At 44.8% G+C, this 18,817-nt stretch overlaps 1 protein-coding gene across 2 annotated transcripts in view; it reads right to left on the reverse strand.

Annotated features, from left to right (window-relative positions):
• LOC122946828 (galectin-4-like) overlaps window positions 1–7,993 on the reverse strand; it is a 43,474-nt gene extending 35,481 nt beyond the window's left edge. The window contains exon 1 of one of the 2 annotated variants that reach the window (XM_044306679.1): window positions 7,858–7,993. The gene's annotated coding sequence lies outside the window, so the exon portion shown is untranslated. The remainder of the gene's footprint in view (window positions 1–7,857) is intronic. The other variant, XM_044306678.1, reaches the window with a different exon arrangement.
• Window positions 7,994–18,817: the final 10,824 nt, after the last annotated feature.

Consider the following 18,817-nt stretch of genomic DNA (forward strand, 5'->3'; position numbering starts at 1 on the left):
ATACTCTCCAGAGTATAATCCCTAGCTCTTGTAAGAGCTGTTCCTGTTCCTGCATCACTCTCTGAAGGAAGAGAGGTGCACCCACTGGAACCTGGAAGCCTTGTCGTAAGTCCAGGGTGGGTAGAAGATGGCGAGATCCCAACCAAGCTGCGGCGGTTCGTGGGGTCGGCAGTGCTTACGGTGTCAAGTGCAGTGCTTGGAGTCCTCGGGAAGCACTAGAAGCATCCATCATGTATAACTTCTAGTGGAAATAATAAAGGTATGGCACAACATAGAGCCATAAGAATATGCTCCAGAATTGTTATTACGTGGGGGAATGCATAAAACTATTAAAACAGGCATGTCAGGAAAGGGGACAGGTCCTCTTTAAGAATAGACCCCCACTATTCTAACAAACAGAGGTCATGCATAAACAAGCAAGCAAGGATCTTCATTTTCCTTTAAAAATAAACTTTCAGATCAAAAGAATTAGAACCTTTGACGACAACCTTCTTACATCTTGGTTAGAAACCTCCTGAGATGCCTGGGTAAATTCCGTCATAGCAGTAGAATGCGCTGTGGATCTTAAACCTTTTCCCCAAGAAGTATTTCTACAAAATTTTTCAAATCCAGTTTATTCATATGGAAGGGTTTATGAATTGTATTGAGATCTAACAAAAGAAAGGTTGTACACCACATCTAGTGCAACCATCCGTATGTTCACGATGGTCAACAATCATCGAATTTAGCATTTACCAAGTCCCTGGGACCTCTACACGTTCCCAAGCTCATACTACTCACTAGTCATGTTGTCAAGGTCAGGGTAAGCAACAGTTGCAGGCTAGAAGAGGACAGTAGACAATATCTAAAATGGCAGCATTCAGGTAAGTAAAGGCCCCTTTACACTGCCTGATGTTCGCTAACGACCGATTGTATGAACACTCGATATTCTGCCGGTGTAAAAGTGCCGATGAACTAAAGAAACACTCACTCATCAAGTAATTGGATTGTCGATTCGGACATCTATGGGCCCCTTTACATGGCCCGATGTAGCAAGTCTGACCAGTGTCACTTTATGTGTGAATAACTTTAAAATGCTTTTACTTATCCAGGCCATTCTGAGATTGTTTGAACGGGCACACCGCAGAGCGCAGAAGGAAAGGAATGTCATACGGTTTTTGTAAGGCAGATTTTGCTGGACTGGTTTTTTGACACCATGTCCCATTTGAAGCCCCCCTGATGCACCCTTAGAGTAGAAACTCCAAAAAAGTGACCCCATTTTGGAAACTACAGGATAGGGTGGCAGTTTTGTTGGTACTATTTTAGGGTCACGGACGCGACAATACAAAAGCATGAAAAAAAAAGATTCTTTAGTGTCTCCACATTCTGAAAGCCATAGTTTTATTTATTTTTTGGGCGACTGTCTTGTGTAGGGGCTCATTTTTTTCTGGATGAGATGATTTTTGATCGCTTGCTATTACACTTTTTGTGATGTAAGGTGAAAAAAAAATGGCTTTTTTTTACGGTGTTCATCTGAGGGGTTAGGTCATGTGATATTTTTTTAGAGCAGGTTCTTACGGACGCGGCGATACCTAATATGTCTACTTTTTATTTATTTATGCAAGTTTTACACAATGATTTAATTTTTGAAACAAAAAATAATAATGTTTTAGTGTCTCCATAGTCTGAGAGCCATAGTTTTTTAAGTTCTTGAGCGATTATCTTGGGTAGGGTATAATTTTTGCGGGATGAGATGACGGTTTGAATGGAACTATTTTGGGGTGCGTATGACTTTTTGATCGCTTGCTATTACACTTTTTGTGATGTAAGGTGACAAAAAATTGCTTTTTTACACAGTTTAAAAAAAAAATAAAATTACGGTGTTCACCTAAGGGGTTAGGTCATGTGATATTTTTTATAGAGCAGGTTCTTACGGACGCGGTGATACCTAATATGTCAACTTTTTTTATTTACTTAAGTTTTACACAATACCAGCATTTTTGAAAAAAAAAATGATGTTTTAGTGTCTCCATATTCTGAGCCATAGTTTTTTTATTTTTTGGGTGATTGGCTTAGGTAGGGGCTCATTTTTTGCGGGATGAGGTGACGGTTAGATTGGTACTATTTTGGGAGGCTTACGCCTTTTTGATCACTTGGTGTTGCACTTTTTGTGATGTAAGGTGACAAAAATGGCTTTTTTTTACACCTTTTTTTATTTTTATGATATTTATCGGACAGGGTGGATCATGTGATATATTTATAGAGCCGGTCATTATGGGCACGGCGATACCTAATATGTGTGTTTTGTTTTTTTTCTGTTTTTATTATATCTGTTTTTTACTTTATAAATTTTATTAAAAACATTTTTTTTTTACTTTTTTTTCCTTTACTTTATTTCTGATGTTAACTTTTGGGGGTCTGATCCCCTCTGCAATGCATTACAATACATTTGTATTGTAATCCATTGCCTGTTCGTGTACTACAGTGAGTAGTACACTAACAGGTTGCCTAAGAGATCCAGCCTGAGGCTGGATCTACTCGGCTCCCCTAGAAGGCAGGTCCTGATGCCGTGCACGGCATCGGGCTGCCTTCTGAGACATCGAGTCCCCGCCACAGCAGCGCGGGGACTCGATGCGCTCCCTCAAACACAAACCCCTTCTATGCTGCTACCGCGGCATAGAGGGGGTTAATCCGCCGCGATCGCCGATACGATGTGGGTCACAGGACCCCCCTCGGCATTGACCCAAGGTGCCTGCTCAATGCTCTGAGCAGGCACCTTGTTCCGATCACTGCCTGCCGTGCGGCGGTGATCGGAAATACACAGGGCGTACAGGTACGCCCTGTGTCCTTAAGTACCAGGACATCAGGGCGTACCTGTACGCCCTGTGTCCGTAACAGGTTAAGTCATCGTTTGCAGGCAGCAGATCGTGGAGTCTAAACAGGTCTCTGCAGCAGACAAACAATGATTCTGTATGGGGACGAGCAATGGCATTGGCGATCACTAGTCACCATACTCTGGAGGAGATTGCTGCATGTAGTAACGGCGGTCTCTTTCACAGACGAGCAGGCGTCTGTCGCAAAGAATCTTCTGCTCAATTGAGTAGTGTAAAGGGGTCTTAAAAGGGTTTTCAAGATTTTTTTACTGAAAACCTAGGTCATCAGTATCTGATCGGTGAGGGTCCGACACCTGGGACCCCCGTCGATCAGCTGGCCAAAAGCTGAATTTTCGTTTTATGCCTAGGTTCTCATAGTCTTTAGGCTTCGCCCTTCCTGGTTATGGCAATGTGCAGCAACGAAGAGGATGAATGTGTTCCCTTTCTCCTGAGGTTATTGTATCAGGATCTTGGGAACCAGAAATACCCTGGCCTCAATTCTCACCCTAGCAGCGTTTACTGTGGCTGGGTCTGTACTCATTGCAAAAATTAGTGCACAGTGAATTTTGGGGATCAGAGTAGACCTGTGCCCCCTATAAACGCAGATTTTTTAAATTGAATGATCTAAATAGTAATTATTAACTATAGTAACCAGGTACTGTACATTCCCCACTGCTAATTAAATATTAACTACGTATAACTAATCCCGTGTCTTCTACAGTTTCAGTAAAGAATCGTGAAAATACAAGAAGCAAAGATCTCCTACATAAGCTTCACCTGCCCCCGGATTTAAGTTTACAATTGTGACCTGATCAGCAAATCAAAGGTTTAGGGCTTTTTTACAGGGCCCGATAGAACTGATCATTTATAATTATGGGAAGGAACGATCGGCACTGCGATCATTCGTCCCCATGCAGATTCATAGTTTTTTTGCTTGTTTTTTAGCAGCACATATGATGTCAGATGATTTTAGGTGCTATATAAAAGATGCAATCACTCAACAAATGATGGCTAAAACTAGGGTCCTGAGCCCACCATTCCCCTTCACTTCCCTTCGAGAGAGGTGAGAAGTTTGGATGGTAGAGCAAACAGAGAGGTGCACCCTGAAGCCCCATTCATAGTCTACCGGACTGATGGAAACAGTGGGGTCCTGCTCTGCTGTGTTTAATATGGATATCATGTGCTTCAGAAGAGTTTTTATTGTTCAGATTTTCCTCTCCTGAATTCTGTCCCTACTTTTGAAAGGTTTACATAGAAAGGTGAGACCCTGGATCCAGGCTACTGGGAGATGTGTAAGCACTCAGGAATGTCCCCTTACATGAAGTATTATAAGGAACAAGTACTTACCTGTTTATAAGTACTGAGACAGTTAACTAATTGTATGCCAGTCTTCTACCTGCAGAGCATAGACCATATTCTTTACCTTCTTTCCCTGGATTTCTTCTAGTTCCCAGTGGCTGGAAGAGCTGTAGGGAACTGGGTGGTGGAAGCTGCTGAAGGGTTGACCACCTTATACTCTAGCCCTACCTTAAAGCCCTCATACAGTATATGTAAGAGTGAAGGTGCCCGAATTTACCAGTCCCAAGCCTTTACAATCTATCCATGGTGTAGTAGACCTGGAATCAGTGGTACCCCAGAACTGACAAAGGTAGGGATACATCGATCAATGACATCCTCCAGCCATCTGTCGAGAGGTCAGGTATATCCGCAGTCCATTTACAGAGGGTGGGGAGCTTTATCAAACCATTGGTTATTGTTGGACTGTAATAAGACAAGGGCTATGTTTCTATGAGTAAGAAGTTCAGATAAATTTGGTAAATGAGATTGACTCTAACCTAGGTCATTGCAATCTGACAATAACCCAGGTTTTCCAAGAAGGTTTTGAAACTCAAGGGCTTCGCCTATCTCATAGAGAGGTAAGTGCTGAAATTCCAACATCTCATCATACTTACTGTATGTCTCCGATTTTGAAGAGTCTCCTCTGTTAACGGTACTTGTCTTTCAATCACCATGATTATGGCTGAACTATCTCAAGCATTGGACCACAGAAGAAGCTTAAAGGGGTTATCCCATCTTAGACAATGGGGGCATATCGCTAGGATATGCCCCCATTGTCTGATAGGTGCGGGTCCCACCTCTGGGACCCGCACCTACAACGAGAACGGAGCCGGGGAGAGTTGTGGCTGGAGGACCCCGGGTTTCCCAGGGTCCGTCCACCACCAGGCACAGCTCCCCGCCTCTCCCATTAAAGTGAATGGGAGCGCACCGCGCATGCCCGGCCACCGCTCCCATTCCTTTCTATGGGGCCGACGGAAATAGCCGAGCCAGCGCTCGGCTATTTTCGGCAGCTCCATAGAAATGAATGGAGGGCGGCTGCGCATGCGCAGTACGCCCTCCTCCACTTTCTCCACTCCGTTCTCCTTGTAGGTGCGGGTCCCAGCGGTGGGACCCGCACCTATCAGACAATGGGGGCATATCCTAGCGATATGCCCCTATTTTCTAAGATGGGATAACCCCTTTAAGTCCAAGGAATGAAGCTTCTGGATGGGTAGTCTGAGGCTGGGATCTACAGGGGGTCAGGCTTATTTGATAATCTGTAGTACCCCAGACCTTGGGGTACTACAAATTGTATATTCTTATGTATTATAATGTTTGCTTCTGGACATAGTTCCCAGAAAGGAATGGTTGGCAAGGAACAGGGTTAACCACCCTGTTCCTCCCCTCCTGGTAGAAGTGGGCTGGTTCCTGCCAGGAGAGGGAGTTCCTGTCTAGAGACAGAGAGGAGAAGAAGCAACCTGCAAAGCTCCTTCTCCTGTTACCGATTCTCCAGAGAGAACAATCAACAATTTCTCTCAAGTGATGTCATGAGAAGCTTAACAGCAGAGTGAACAGATATAGCTAACATTTACAGATACTGCTGTAAGGTGAGGGACTATGGGTAAGACACCCATCACCTAGAACATTACTAGGCCACTAGAACCTACTTACTAAACTGCAGCCATCCAACCTGTCTCCAGATTCCTTGCTGGTGCCAGAGAAGAACTACACTAAAAGCCTGCGGCTACTGTATATATTTCTAGTTCTATGTTGCACTTAGTAAAAATAAATTTGTTATGTTATGTTTCACACAACACTTTATCAGGGCCACTACCATTCCTATCCTCTACTCCAGCTCCTCAGGATGTCGCTGCAAATTTGTCTACCAGTGATGACCCATAGTCCGTAGGCGGATGAATGCTACAGTAGAATGGTATGTATTCACATTACACATTAAGTAGTTTGGAGCAGACACTGAATGCTTTGTACAGCAGCTTGGTTCCTAGCTATGCAATTTAGGTTATTTCTCCCATGCAGCTGTATTCTCCAGACCTGTCCTTCTTAGCTGGAGGCTAAATTCATGTATAACTCTGTGTGCAAGAAGCAAATGTGGGAGGTAAAGCAAGACTGCATAACCCCCGCCTGGGGTATGTACAATTGTTTGGTTTGTTATGTTTTTACTATGTTCCTGTTTACCCTGTGCACCAATCGATAAGGTCTGGTTGGCATTAGGAATAAGACTAACCTTCTCATTTCTCCCCTCTTGGTAGGAGTGGGCTGGTCCTACTTCCTGACAGGATGGGAAGCTCTAGCTAGACTAGTGAGGCACATGGTTGAGCCTATTCCAAGAGAGCAGTACTTGTTCTAACTCTTCTGTGAGACCAACACTCCAGAGAGACTGTAAGGATGCAAAAGATACAGATACCAGAAAAGCTACAGTGCTTACAGTCAGAAGAGACTGGCAAACAACAGCTGTACAGACCCTGATGCAGGTGAGGGACTATGGTTTAGACACCCATCACCTAGAGTACCTTCAGGCCAGATCAACTCAAAGCCTGCATTATACATTGGACACTTACATCCACAAGTCCCGACTTCCAGCTGTTAGCCAGAAGTTCAGGAAGGGACATCAACAAGACAGCATACTAGAGGTGCCATTATTTGCTACTTTGCAGCCAGCCTTACCTCATCATCTGGGGACAGAAATTGTACTTTGTACCAACTACTGCTGTATGTACTACAACTTATCCTTTGCAGCAAGTAAAGCGAGACATCTAACAGTGTAAAAAATATAAACTAACAGCCCTTGCCCTGCACAATACAGCGCAGGGCAAGGGAGAGCATCGGAACATGAAATTCTCCGATGCTCATATCAAAGGGGCTGCCTGGGTGAAAATGGGGAGATATGTACGGGTTCAGCTCTGAACCAGGACAACCCCTTTAAACCACCTTTCCATTGTACTGATTCCCAATTAGCAACAGTCTGAGGGAGTACACCATGACACATGATCTCATCAGGGCCACTATCACTCCCATCCTCTGCATCGGCTCCTCCAGGGCTCGCTGCAGAGCTGAGGAGGTTAGAGGAATCTACAGATGATGTCATGATCCATCAAAATCTATCCAGAGTCCAAAAGACCCAGACTTCTAGAGGTTTCAACCTCATGAGTTTTTTTTTTTTGCCTTCCTTTGGATCAACGTTGCAGAAAAATAGGCTGAACTGGATACATGTATTTTTTCAACCGTATATTAAGACTCATTCACACGTCCGTGCTTAAATCCGTGAAAAGGTGGTCAATGATGCCTCCGTGAAGATGTTCGTGAAGGATCCGTTTTGGGTCTGTTTGACCTCCATGTTTCATTGATACTTAACAGCTGAAAAATACTTTTCTCTTCCTAATGATCTGTGAAACACGGATTTTCACAGATCATTTTCACACAGAGCCATAGACTATAATGGGTGTGATGTATCTGTGAACACAGACAATAAAGAGCATGCATAAATTAGACAAGTCTTATGGCAGCTCAAAGGGGGAACTAAGGCTGGCGTAAAAAAACAATCTTAGTAAATGTGCCCCACTGTATACTCTTATGTTGCCTTACATTTAGGTCCTCGTTACATAGGGCCATGTTGTTACCTGTGGTCCAGAAGTTAGGATAGTTACTGGCAGCGGGGAGTAGAACCCACCATATGATATTTGCATTGCAGCCAGACTGTGAGCTCTTCTGCTCAGGAATAATCGGGGTCTGTACTACAGCCGACCTCCAGGATGGGACTGTCAGAGGCGCCTTCTTCGCTGCTGGCTAATAAAACATTACAATGCTAAATCCTGCGATGATCTAAATTCATCATGTGACGTTGTATCCTGTTTATCCAGGACATCTGCCGCAGTTTACTTTTCTTATGACACCTTGATTCACTGCGACTTCCCCGTAAGGTTGTGAATCTGCACAAAAATGCATACAATCAAGGAATTTGAACGGACACAAGAAGAAAATGAATTCTATTGTACATTTCTATATTATATTAAACTTCCAGGTATGTGTACAACCCTAAGGATCCATTCACACTTCCGTGGTGTATTGCGGATCCGCAATACACCCGGTCGGCACCCCCATAGAACTGCCTAGTCTTGTCCGCAATTGCGAACAAGAATAGGACATGTTCTATTTTTTTGCGGAGCCGCGTCCCGGAAGTTCGGGGCCACGCTCCGGAAATGCGGAGAGCACATAGTGTGCTCTCAACATCCCGTTCTGCCCTATTGAGAATGAATGGGTCTGCACCTGTTCCCGATATTGCGGAACGGATGCGGACCCATTTGCGGACGTCTGAATGGAGCCTTATAATGACCGCAGGTGGAGCCCAGATCCGTAGTCTCCATGTTGGTATTTTGTGGTTCCTGGCGCCATCTGGTGGATATTTTGTGTATTACATGGATGCAGCTAATGATCAGAAAACTAGAGGATTATATGCCTCTTTCCAGGGGCGTACATAGAAATCACTGGGCCTCACAGAAAGAATCTGTTCCTGGCCAGTATATACAGCAGTGTACTGATAGGTGAGGTATGAGTTCCCTCATCTATCAGTCATCGTACACTGCTGTATATACTATATATCTTAGCACACTGCATATATTATATCTTGTATCTCATAGAGAGAGAGCAGTGTACTGATGTGAGAAGGTCAAGGTATAATAGAAGCAGTATCTGTGTGTATATATATATATAGTCATAGGCGTGCGCACGCGGTGTGCCGGGTGTGCCTGGGCATACCCTAATCACACCTCTGTGCTCCGCCTCCTGCACTGCCGCCTGCCGCTTGAGCCCCGGCGGCCAGCGCTGCACAGCTTCAGTGACATACATCGACTGCTCGACGACTGACGACGAGTATAATACTGTATCGACTGTTCACTGCTCCTGTGCTCCGTGACTCCGGCTCCCAGCGGCTGGCCGCGTAACGTCACTCACTCCGACGTCACGCGCCTGCTCAGCCTGGGGGGAGCAGGCGCGTGCGGTGTGACGGAGTGAGTGACGGAGTGAGTGACGTCACGTTACGCTGCCGCCGGCCGCTTAGTTTGAATGTTTGAAGAGCCTGCCTGCCCGCCCAGTGCCCATGCCCAGTGAATGGTGATTGTGCACTGTGAAAAAGAAAAACTGATGTGAATGTGAATACTAGCTGGAGTCCTGACTGTCCCAGTAAGTTAGTAATAGATTATTAGATAGTAGTACAACTTGGCACAAGTTTAATTACAAGTTCACTTACATAAGGAACGGCGGTGTCTTACAATAGTTGCCGGCCTCCACCCCCTGTTGGGGGTCAGTCACTGTCAGGGACACTGTTATGGGGTGGGGGGGGGGGGAGATATCTGTGGATGATGACACATACAGTACAGACCAAAAGTTTGGACACACCTTCTCATTCAAAGAGTTTTCTTTATTCTTATGACTATGAAAATTGTAGATTCACACTGAAGGCATCAAAACTATGAATTAACACATGTGGAATTATATACATAACAAAAAAGTGTGAAACTACTGAAAATATGTCATATTCTAGGTTCTTCAAAGTAGCCACCTTTTGCTTTGATTACTGCTTTGCACACTCTTGGCATTCTCTTGATGAGCTTCAAGAGGTAGTCACCTGAAATGGTCTTCCAACAGTCTTGAAGGAGTTCCCAGAGATGCTTAGCACTTGTTGGCCCTTTTGCCTTCACTTTGCGGTCCAGCTCACCCCAAACCATCTCGATTGGGTTCAGGTCCGGTGACTGTGGAGGCCCGGTCATCTGGCGCAGCAGCCCATCACTCTCCTTCATGGTCAAATAGCCCTTACACAGCCTGGAGGTGTGTTTGGGGTCATTGTCCTGTTAAAAAATAAATGATGGTCCAACTAAATGCAAACCGGATGGAATAGCATGCCGCTGCAAGATGCTGTGGTAGCCATGCTGGTTCAGTATGCCTTCAATTTTGAATAAATCCCCAACAGTGTCACCAGCAAAGCACCCCCACACCATCACACCTCCTCCTCCATGCTTCACGGTGGGAACCAGGCATGTAGAGTCCATCCGTTCACCTTTTCTGCGTTGCACAAAGACACGGTGGTTGGAACCAAAGATCTCAAATTTGGACTCATCAGACCAAAGCACAGATTTCCACTGGTCTAATGTCCATTCCTTGTGTTCTTTAGCCCGAACAAGTCTCTTCTGCTTGTTGCCCGTCCTTAGCAGTGGTTTCCTAGCAGATATTCTACCATGAAGGCTGGATTCACACAGTCTCCTCTGAACAGTTGTTCTAGAGATGTGTCTGCTGCTAGAACTCTGTGTGGCATTGACCTGGTCTCTAATCTGAGCTGCTGTTAACCTGCAATTTCTGAGCCACTCGTTTTTCTTTACTTAGCTGCTTTTTTCTTGCCATAATACAAATTCTAACAGTCTATTCAGTAGGACTATCAGCGGTGTATCCACCTGACTTCTCCACAACGCAACTTATGGTCCCAACCCCATTTATAAGGCAAGAAATCCCACTTATTAAACCTGACAGGGCACACCTGTGAAGTGAAAACCATTTCAGGTGACTACCTCTTGAAGCTCATCAAGAGAATGCCAAGAGTGTGCAAAGCAGTAATCAAAGCAAAAGGTGGCTACTTTGAAGAACCTAGAATATGACATATTTTCAGTTGTTTCACACTTTTTTGTTAAGTATATAATTCCACATGTGTTAATTCATAGTTTTGATGCCTTCAGTCTGAATCTACAATTTTCATAGTCATGAAAATAAAGAAAACTCTTTGAATGAGAAGGTGTGTCCAAACTTTTGGTCTGTACTGTATATAGCACAAGATGCTGCTATATATGTGTCATCCACAGATCCCCCCCGGCCCCCCATAACAGTGTCATCCACAGATTCCCCCTGCATCTGTGTCAGATTCCACACAGATGCCCCCATAACAGTGCCATCCACAGATGCCCATAACAGTGCGTCATCCACAGATGCCCATAACAGTGTGTCATCCACAGATGCCCCAGTAATAGTGTCATCCACAGATGCCCCCATAACAGTGTCATCCACAGATGCCCCCATAACAGTGTGTCATCCACAGGTCCTCCATAACAGTGTGTCATCCACAGGTCCTCCATAACAGTGTGTCATCCACAGGTCCCCCATAACAGTGGAAGCAAGCAGAGGATGGGACAGCAGACGACTGAATAGCTTCTTTTGTAAGGCTTCGTTCACATCACCGTTCAGCCTTTCCGTTCTCCTGCTCCGTTTAGGAGCAGGAGAACGGAAAGGACGGAGAAGGCACATAACTGACGCCAAACTGAGTCAAATAGAGCCCTTAGGACCCCTTAGACTATAATGGGGTCCGTTATGTTTCCGCTCAGAAGATGATTTTTAAGCGGAGACAAAAGTTGTGCATGCAGGACTTTTGTCTCCGCTTAAAAATCATCTTCTGAGCGGAAACATAACTGACCCCATTATAGTCTATGGGGTCCTAAGGGCTCCGTTTGGCGTTAGTTATGTGCCTTCTCCGTCCTTTCCTAAACGGAGCAGGAGAACGGAAAGGCTGAACGGGGATGTGAACGAAACCTTAGTAAATTGTTTTATAATAAATGTAGTTTAATGTTTTTGTCTTTTATTATATTCTGGCTTTTGCTTAAAGGGACAGTAAAAAATTGTTATGTATGATGCTTTTTGATAATAAGTAAATGTAGTGGTGCTATAATGTGGACCCCAGGCCTCTCTGATGTCCTGCAGGCTGGCGCTGTGGCAGCATACGGTTGGTCAGGCAGCAGAAAGGCTCTGGGGCTGTCATTGTGCTCTGGAACTTTTCCCTTCACAGCCACTGCTATCTCTCTCTCGTACAGTGCAGACTCTGCAAGAGGCTTTCCGTTTGCTCTCCGTCCTCATAAAAGTCTATGGGAATCAAAACGGATCCATCTGGTTCCCGTTATGCAAGACAGAAAACAAAGTCCTGTCGACAGGACTTTGTTTTCCGTCTTGCATAAGGGGACCCAGACGGATCTGTTATGCTTTCTCATAAACTTCTATTAGGACAGAGCAAAACGGAATGTCGCTTAAAGGTTTCCGTTTTGCATTCCATCTGGCCATTCCGTTATATTCCGTTTGAAACTGAACCTATAACGGAATGGCATAACGCAGATGGGAACCCACCCTTAGGAAAAGATTGTTTCTGAATACTCAAGCGTACCGAGGAAGAAAGGAAAACTCTTAAAAAGCTTGTCTTTAAAGTATTAGGTTAGTACAATAAAAATTGACACACTGTTATGGAGGATCTGTGGATATAATATTTATATACATACATACACACGCGCGCGCGGCGTGTGTGTTTGTGCTTTAGGGTGCACACCCTAATGCAATAGGCTGCGCACGCCTATGTATATAGTATATAGAGCAGTGTACTGATGTGAGAAGGTCAAGGTATAATAGAAGTAGTGTATGTATAGTGTAAGAAGGTACCTGGAATCATCGTGGATGGAAGGTATGTGTCACTGAGGTTCCTGGCCTCGGTGCAGTAAGAGCCAGTATTTTATGTGTCAGCAGCAACTATTGATAATTGACACCTTGAGATTTAGCATGGCTTTCATAGCTGATCCGGGACAGCTTTTACTGGGAGTAGTCAAAGTGCTGGGTGGGTGACTACTCCCCATGTTCAAGGCCGGGTTTTGCCAGGCATAAAAACCAGCCAGCACTGCCAGGTGTGGTGGAGTTACCTCCCTCTGACAGTGGAGCTCAGGAGTCTGTGTGCTGTGTACTGAGGGCTGTGCTGGAATTTGAGGTTTGAGCCGGGCTGGAGGACTCAGGCCCCTCTAAAGGCGAACAGGCCGCCTATGGACTTGATGAGGCTGAACTGCTAACAGGGTGTGAATTAACACCCAGGAGAAAAGGTGACTTATTATTTATGGACTTTCCTTGTGTATGAACAAACACCAAGCCACCTGCATTTTGTGATACACCAATGTGTGAATAAACACCGCTGTTTGATTCAAGAACTGTGTACTTTGCCTCTATACTGCATCCGCTAGTCCTAACTACCAGAGCGAATCCCCACAATATATATATATATATAGTATATAGAGCCGTGTACTGATGTGAGAAGGTCAAGGTATAATAGAAGCAGTGTGTGTATGTACAGGGGCGTACTTAGAAGTGACTGGGCCACCGCTCAATTTTCGATATTGAGCTGTTGATATCATCATATTAGTCTCCATGATATAATTAAACATATGCTATTTTTACCTCCACCTGTCCTTTCATTTTTGATATAAATCGTTTTTATTTATATGCAAATTACCTTCCTAATGTGCCCAAGGGGCTGTCCCTCTGGCCGTTTGTGCCCAGCCGCACAGTATCGCCAAGCCCGGCGCCGTCCCGCTGCTAATTATTCACTGCTGTCCTCGTCTTTTTTTTTGGGGCGCCGTAGTCTCACACATGTGCCGATGTTACTCACGTCCGGGCCTGCGCGGTTTCCTGGCAGCAGCCTCAAGTAATGCAATCGCGCATGCGCCAGAAAGAGGAGAAAGCTGACGTATGCGCGATTACACTACTTGAGGCTGCTGCCAGGACACTGCATGGGCCCGGACGTGAGTAACATCAGTGCATGCGCGAGACTACGGCTCACTTAGGGGAAAAAAAAGACGAGGACAGCGGTGAATAATTAACAGCGGGGCGGCACTGGGATTGGCGATAATGGGCGCGGCTGGGCACAAACGGACGGAGGGACAGCCCCTTCGGCACGTTAGGAAGGTCATTTGCATATAAATAAAAACAATGAAACTTGACTGACACCAGGGGCATTGCTAGGGTCTCAAAAGATCCGGGCCCAAGCCCCAATGCATATGGCCCCAGTCAATGCCCCCTGCCCGCACTAGCACTAAAGACATTGCTTTACTTGCTGCAAAGACACTATCAAACATACAGGAGTATACAGCAGCACATACCTCTCACATCCAGAGCCTCCCAAGTGGCGTCTCTACTGATCTTCTCTGTCATCATCTTCTACATTAGGTCAGGACAACTTCTCTCAGCCGCCTCGTCTCTGCAGAGTGTGACACACAGACATCTTAGCTTCCTCACATTTCTATCATCAGCCCCAACAACCTGGACTCCCAACAGTGTTATCCTGCGCATCGCTGTGCCCCCCAATACTACCCTGAAGAAAAATTACTGCCATACAAATAGTCCCCCCATAGTAATAGTGCTCCTCCAAGTCCCACCAATAGTAATTCCCTTCTAGAATGCCCTCATTAGTAATACTGCCCCCCTACAATGCCTCCAATCGTGATAACGCTCTCCAAGAGTGCCCCCATTAGTAGAAGAGCCATCCAGTATTAAAAATGCCCTCACACAGCCCCCAGTAGAAATAAGGCCCCCCTATTGTTCCCCCAGTGGTAATAAAGCTCTCTACAGCCCCGATGTATAAACACTCCTATAGAGCCCCCTATAGCATTAAGGACCCCAATAATGTCCTCTGTATTTATAATACCCCCCTGCAGTTCCCCCTATAGTTATAATTCTACCTGTAGTTCCCTCAGAAATTATAATGCCCCAGACATTCCAACATACAGACTCAATAACATAATTTCCCTCCCCCCACCATACAGTCCCATGTAAATAACATCACGCCATCTCTCCTGCCTCCTCCAACATACAGTCCCATGAAAATAACATCAATCCCCTGTCTTCAGTCCCTACAACATACAGTCCCATGTACAAAACATCATTCTCTCCCTTCAGCCTCATCCAACACACAGTCCCATGTAAGAAACATCACTCCCTCCCAAACCGCCTCCATCATACAGTTCCATGTAAGGCTACATGCAAACGAATGTAAAAAAATAATAAAATAGGCATTGAGAAGCAGACGCACTGTCATAACCATTTTCTAACCCTTTGTGCGTCCATTTTCTCGCCATCTGGCTGTTTAAAAATGGATGAATTTCATTGGCTTATCCTAACCCCCCATAATGGCCCCAATTGTAAATAATTCCCAAATATTGGCCCCCAGCATTAATAATGTTACTCATAGTGGCTGCCAGCATTAATAATATGGCCCACAGCATTTTTTGGACTGCAAAAAAAAAACTAAAAACATACCTCATCCACTTTCACGCGCGGGGACACTCGTTCCTCATTGGATGCAGCAGGACCTGATGTGATCGCGCTGGGAGCGCAGGTCCTTCTGCATCCAATGAGGAGTCTGTGTCCCTGTGCTTTGGATGAGGTGAGTATTTTTAAAATTATTTTAACTCCTGAAATATCATTTATCCCCACTGTACCTGTTTTTATCCGCTGTAACGGGCACACTTCTGTCTAGATGGCTGTTAAAAATGGCCCCATTGATTTCATGGTCAAAATTAGGACATGTCCTATTTTTTGTTGCCCGCTATTTACTAGACCTTAAAAAAAAACAAAAAAAGCAACAACAAAAACAGCCGTGTCAACAGCCACATAGACTATAATTGGTTATATATGGACGCTACTTAAACTGCTGTCACATGACCTAAATAACATCACTCTCCTTCAAGATACAGTCCTATGTAAATAACCACTCCCCGCCCCTCAGCCCCTCCAACATACAGTCCCATGTAAATAACATCACCCCCTCCCTTCAGCCCCTTCAATATACAGTCCCATGAAAATAACACCACCCCCCTCCCTTCAGCCCCTTCAATATACAGTCCCATGAAAATAACATCACTCCCCTCCCTTCAGCCCCTTCAATATACAGTCCACATGTAAATAACACTCCTCTCTTCAGCCCTAACATACAGTCCCTTGTAAATAACATCACTCTCTCAACCTAGCAGGGAGGTGGTGTGAGAGAGCAGAACTACAACTCCCAGCATTCCTCTGGCTCTCACATTGTATCCATCCCTTCACTTACCTCTCCTCAGTCACAGAAGCCATCACAGTCAGGGTCTTCTCCACTAGTTCTCCTCTTCACAGCTTAGCTCCGCCCCATCACATGACGGTAACATCATCGAAGGTCCATCTCCATCACTGAGCTCTGTCTCTAGCACAGATCACCTGACTGTGATGTCATTACAGGTCCTTCAGCTCCTGCAGTGAGTCCCTGGTTAGTACTAGTCACGCTTTTTTTTCATTAACAGGCAGTAAATTCGGGGCCTGGGACAAAACATCTGGGGCCCAGGCCCCGAATGTTTTATCCTAGTGACGCCTATGACTGACACGCTGCCGGGCCCCTTGTCAGACCGTGCCCCGAAGCAGCCGCTTCCCCTGCTTCCCTGGTGGTTACGCCACTGTGTATGTATATATATATATATATATATATATATAGTACAGGGAGTGCAGAATTATTAGGCAAATGAGTATTTTGACCACATCATCCTCTTTATGCATGTTGTCTTACTCCAAGCTGTATAGGCTCGAAAGCCTACTACCAATTAAGCATATTAGGTGATGTGCATCTCTGTAATGAGAAGGGGTGTGGTCTAATGACATCAACACCCTATATCAGGTGTGCATAATTATTAGGCAACTTCCTTTCCTTTGGCAAAATGGGTCAAAAGAAGGACTTGACAGGCTCAGAAAAGTCAAAAATAGTGAGATATCTTGCAGAGGGATGCAGCACTCTTAAAATTGCAAAGCTTCTTAAGCGTGATCATCGAACAATCAAGCGTTTCATTCAAAATAGTCAACAGGGTCGCAAGAAGCGTGTGGAAAAACCAAGGCGCAAAATAACTGCCCATGAACTGAGAAAAGTCAAGCGTGCAGCTGCCAAGATGCCACTTGCCACCAGTTTGGCCATATTTCAGAGCTGCAACATCACTGGAGTGCCCAAAAGCACAAGGTGTGCAATACTCAGAGACATGGCCAAGGTAAGAAAGGCTGAAAGACGACCACCACTGAACAAGACACACAAGCTGAAACGTCAAGACTGGGCCAAGAAATATCTCAAGACTGATTTTTCTAAGGTTTTATGGACTGATGAAATGAGAGTGAGTCTTGATGGGCCAGATGGATGGGCCCGTGGCTGGATTGGTAAAGGGCAGAGAGCTCCAGTCCGACTCAGACGCCAGCAAGGTGGAGGTGGAGTACTGGTTTGGGCTGGTATCATCAAAGATGAGCTTGTGGGGCCTTTTCGGGTTGAGGATGGAGTCAAGCTCAACTCCCAGTCCTACTGCCAGTTTCTGGAAGACACCTTCTTCAAGCAGTGGTACAGGAAGAAGTCTGCATCCTTCAAGAAAAACATGATTTTCATGCAGGACAATGCTCCATCACACGCGTCCAAGTACTCCACAGCGTGGCTGGCAAGAAAGGGTATAAAAGAAGAAAATCTAACGACATGGCCTCCTTGTTCACCTGATCTGAACCCCATTGAGAACCTGTGGTCCATCATCAAATGTGAGATTTACAAGGAGGGAAAACAGTACACCTCTCTGAACGGTGTCTGGGAGGCTGTGGTTGCTGCTGCACGCAATGTTGATGGTGGACAGATCAAAACACTGACAGAATCCATGGATGGCAGGCTTTTGAGTGTCCTTGCAAAGAAAGGTGGCTATATTGGTCACTGATTTGTTTTTGTTTTGTTTTTGAATGTCAGAAATGTATATTTGTGAATGTTGAGATGTTATATTGGTTTCACTGGTAAAAATAAATAATTGAAATGGGTATATATTTGTTTTTTGTTAAGTTGCCTAATAATTATGCACAGTAATAGTCACCTGCACACACAGATATCCCCCTAAAATAGCTAAAACTAAAAACAAACTAAAAACTACTTCCAAAAATATTCAGCTTTGATATTAATGAGTTTTTTGGGTTCATTGAGAACATGGTTGTTGTTCAATAATAAAATTAATCCTCAAAAATACAACTTGCCTAATAATTCTGCACTCCCTGTATATAGAGAAGTGTACTGATGTGAGAAGTACAAGGTATAATATTGCACAGATATTGTATATGTGGTCAGTTATACATTATGGTTATTGTGTGAGGTACATGAGGTAATAGTGGTTGTAACTGTCTGCAGTACTATATACACTCACCTAAAGAATTATTAGGAACACCTGTTCTAGTTCTCATTAATGCGATTATCTAGTCAACCAATCACATGGCAGTTGCTTCAATGCATGTAGGGTTGTGGTCCTGGTCAAGACAATCTCCTGAACTCCAAACTGAATGTCAGAATGGGAAAGAAAGGTGATTTAAGCAATTTTGAGCGTGGCATGGTTGTTGGTGCCAGACGGGCCGGTCTGAGTATTTCACAATCTGCTCAGTTACTGGGATTTTCACGCACAACCATTTCTAGGGTTTACAAAGAATGGTGTAAAAAGGGAAAAACATCCAGTATGCGGCAGTCTTGTGGGCGAAAATGCCTTGTTGATGGAGGTCAGAGGAGAATGAGCCGACTGATTCAAGCTGATAGAAGAGCAACGTTGACTGAAATAACCACTCGTTACAACCGAGGTATTCAGCAAAGCATTTGTGAAGCCACAACACGCACAACCTTGAGGCGGATGGGCTACAACAGCAGAAGACCCCACCGGGTACCACTCATCTCCACTACAAATAGGAAAAAGAGGCTACAATTTGCACGAGCTCACCAAAATTGGACTGTTGAAGACTGGAAAAATGTTGCCTGGTCTGATGAGACTCGATTTCTGTTG

This window comes from Bufo gargarizans, chromosome 9, assembly GCF_014858855.1.
Source record: "Bufo gargarizans isolate SCDJY-AF-19 chromosome 9, ASM1485885v1, whole genome shotgun sequence".
NCBI lineage: Eukaryota > Metazoa > Chordata > Amphibia > Anura > Bufonidae > Bufo > Bufo gargarizans.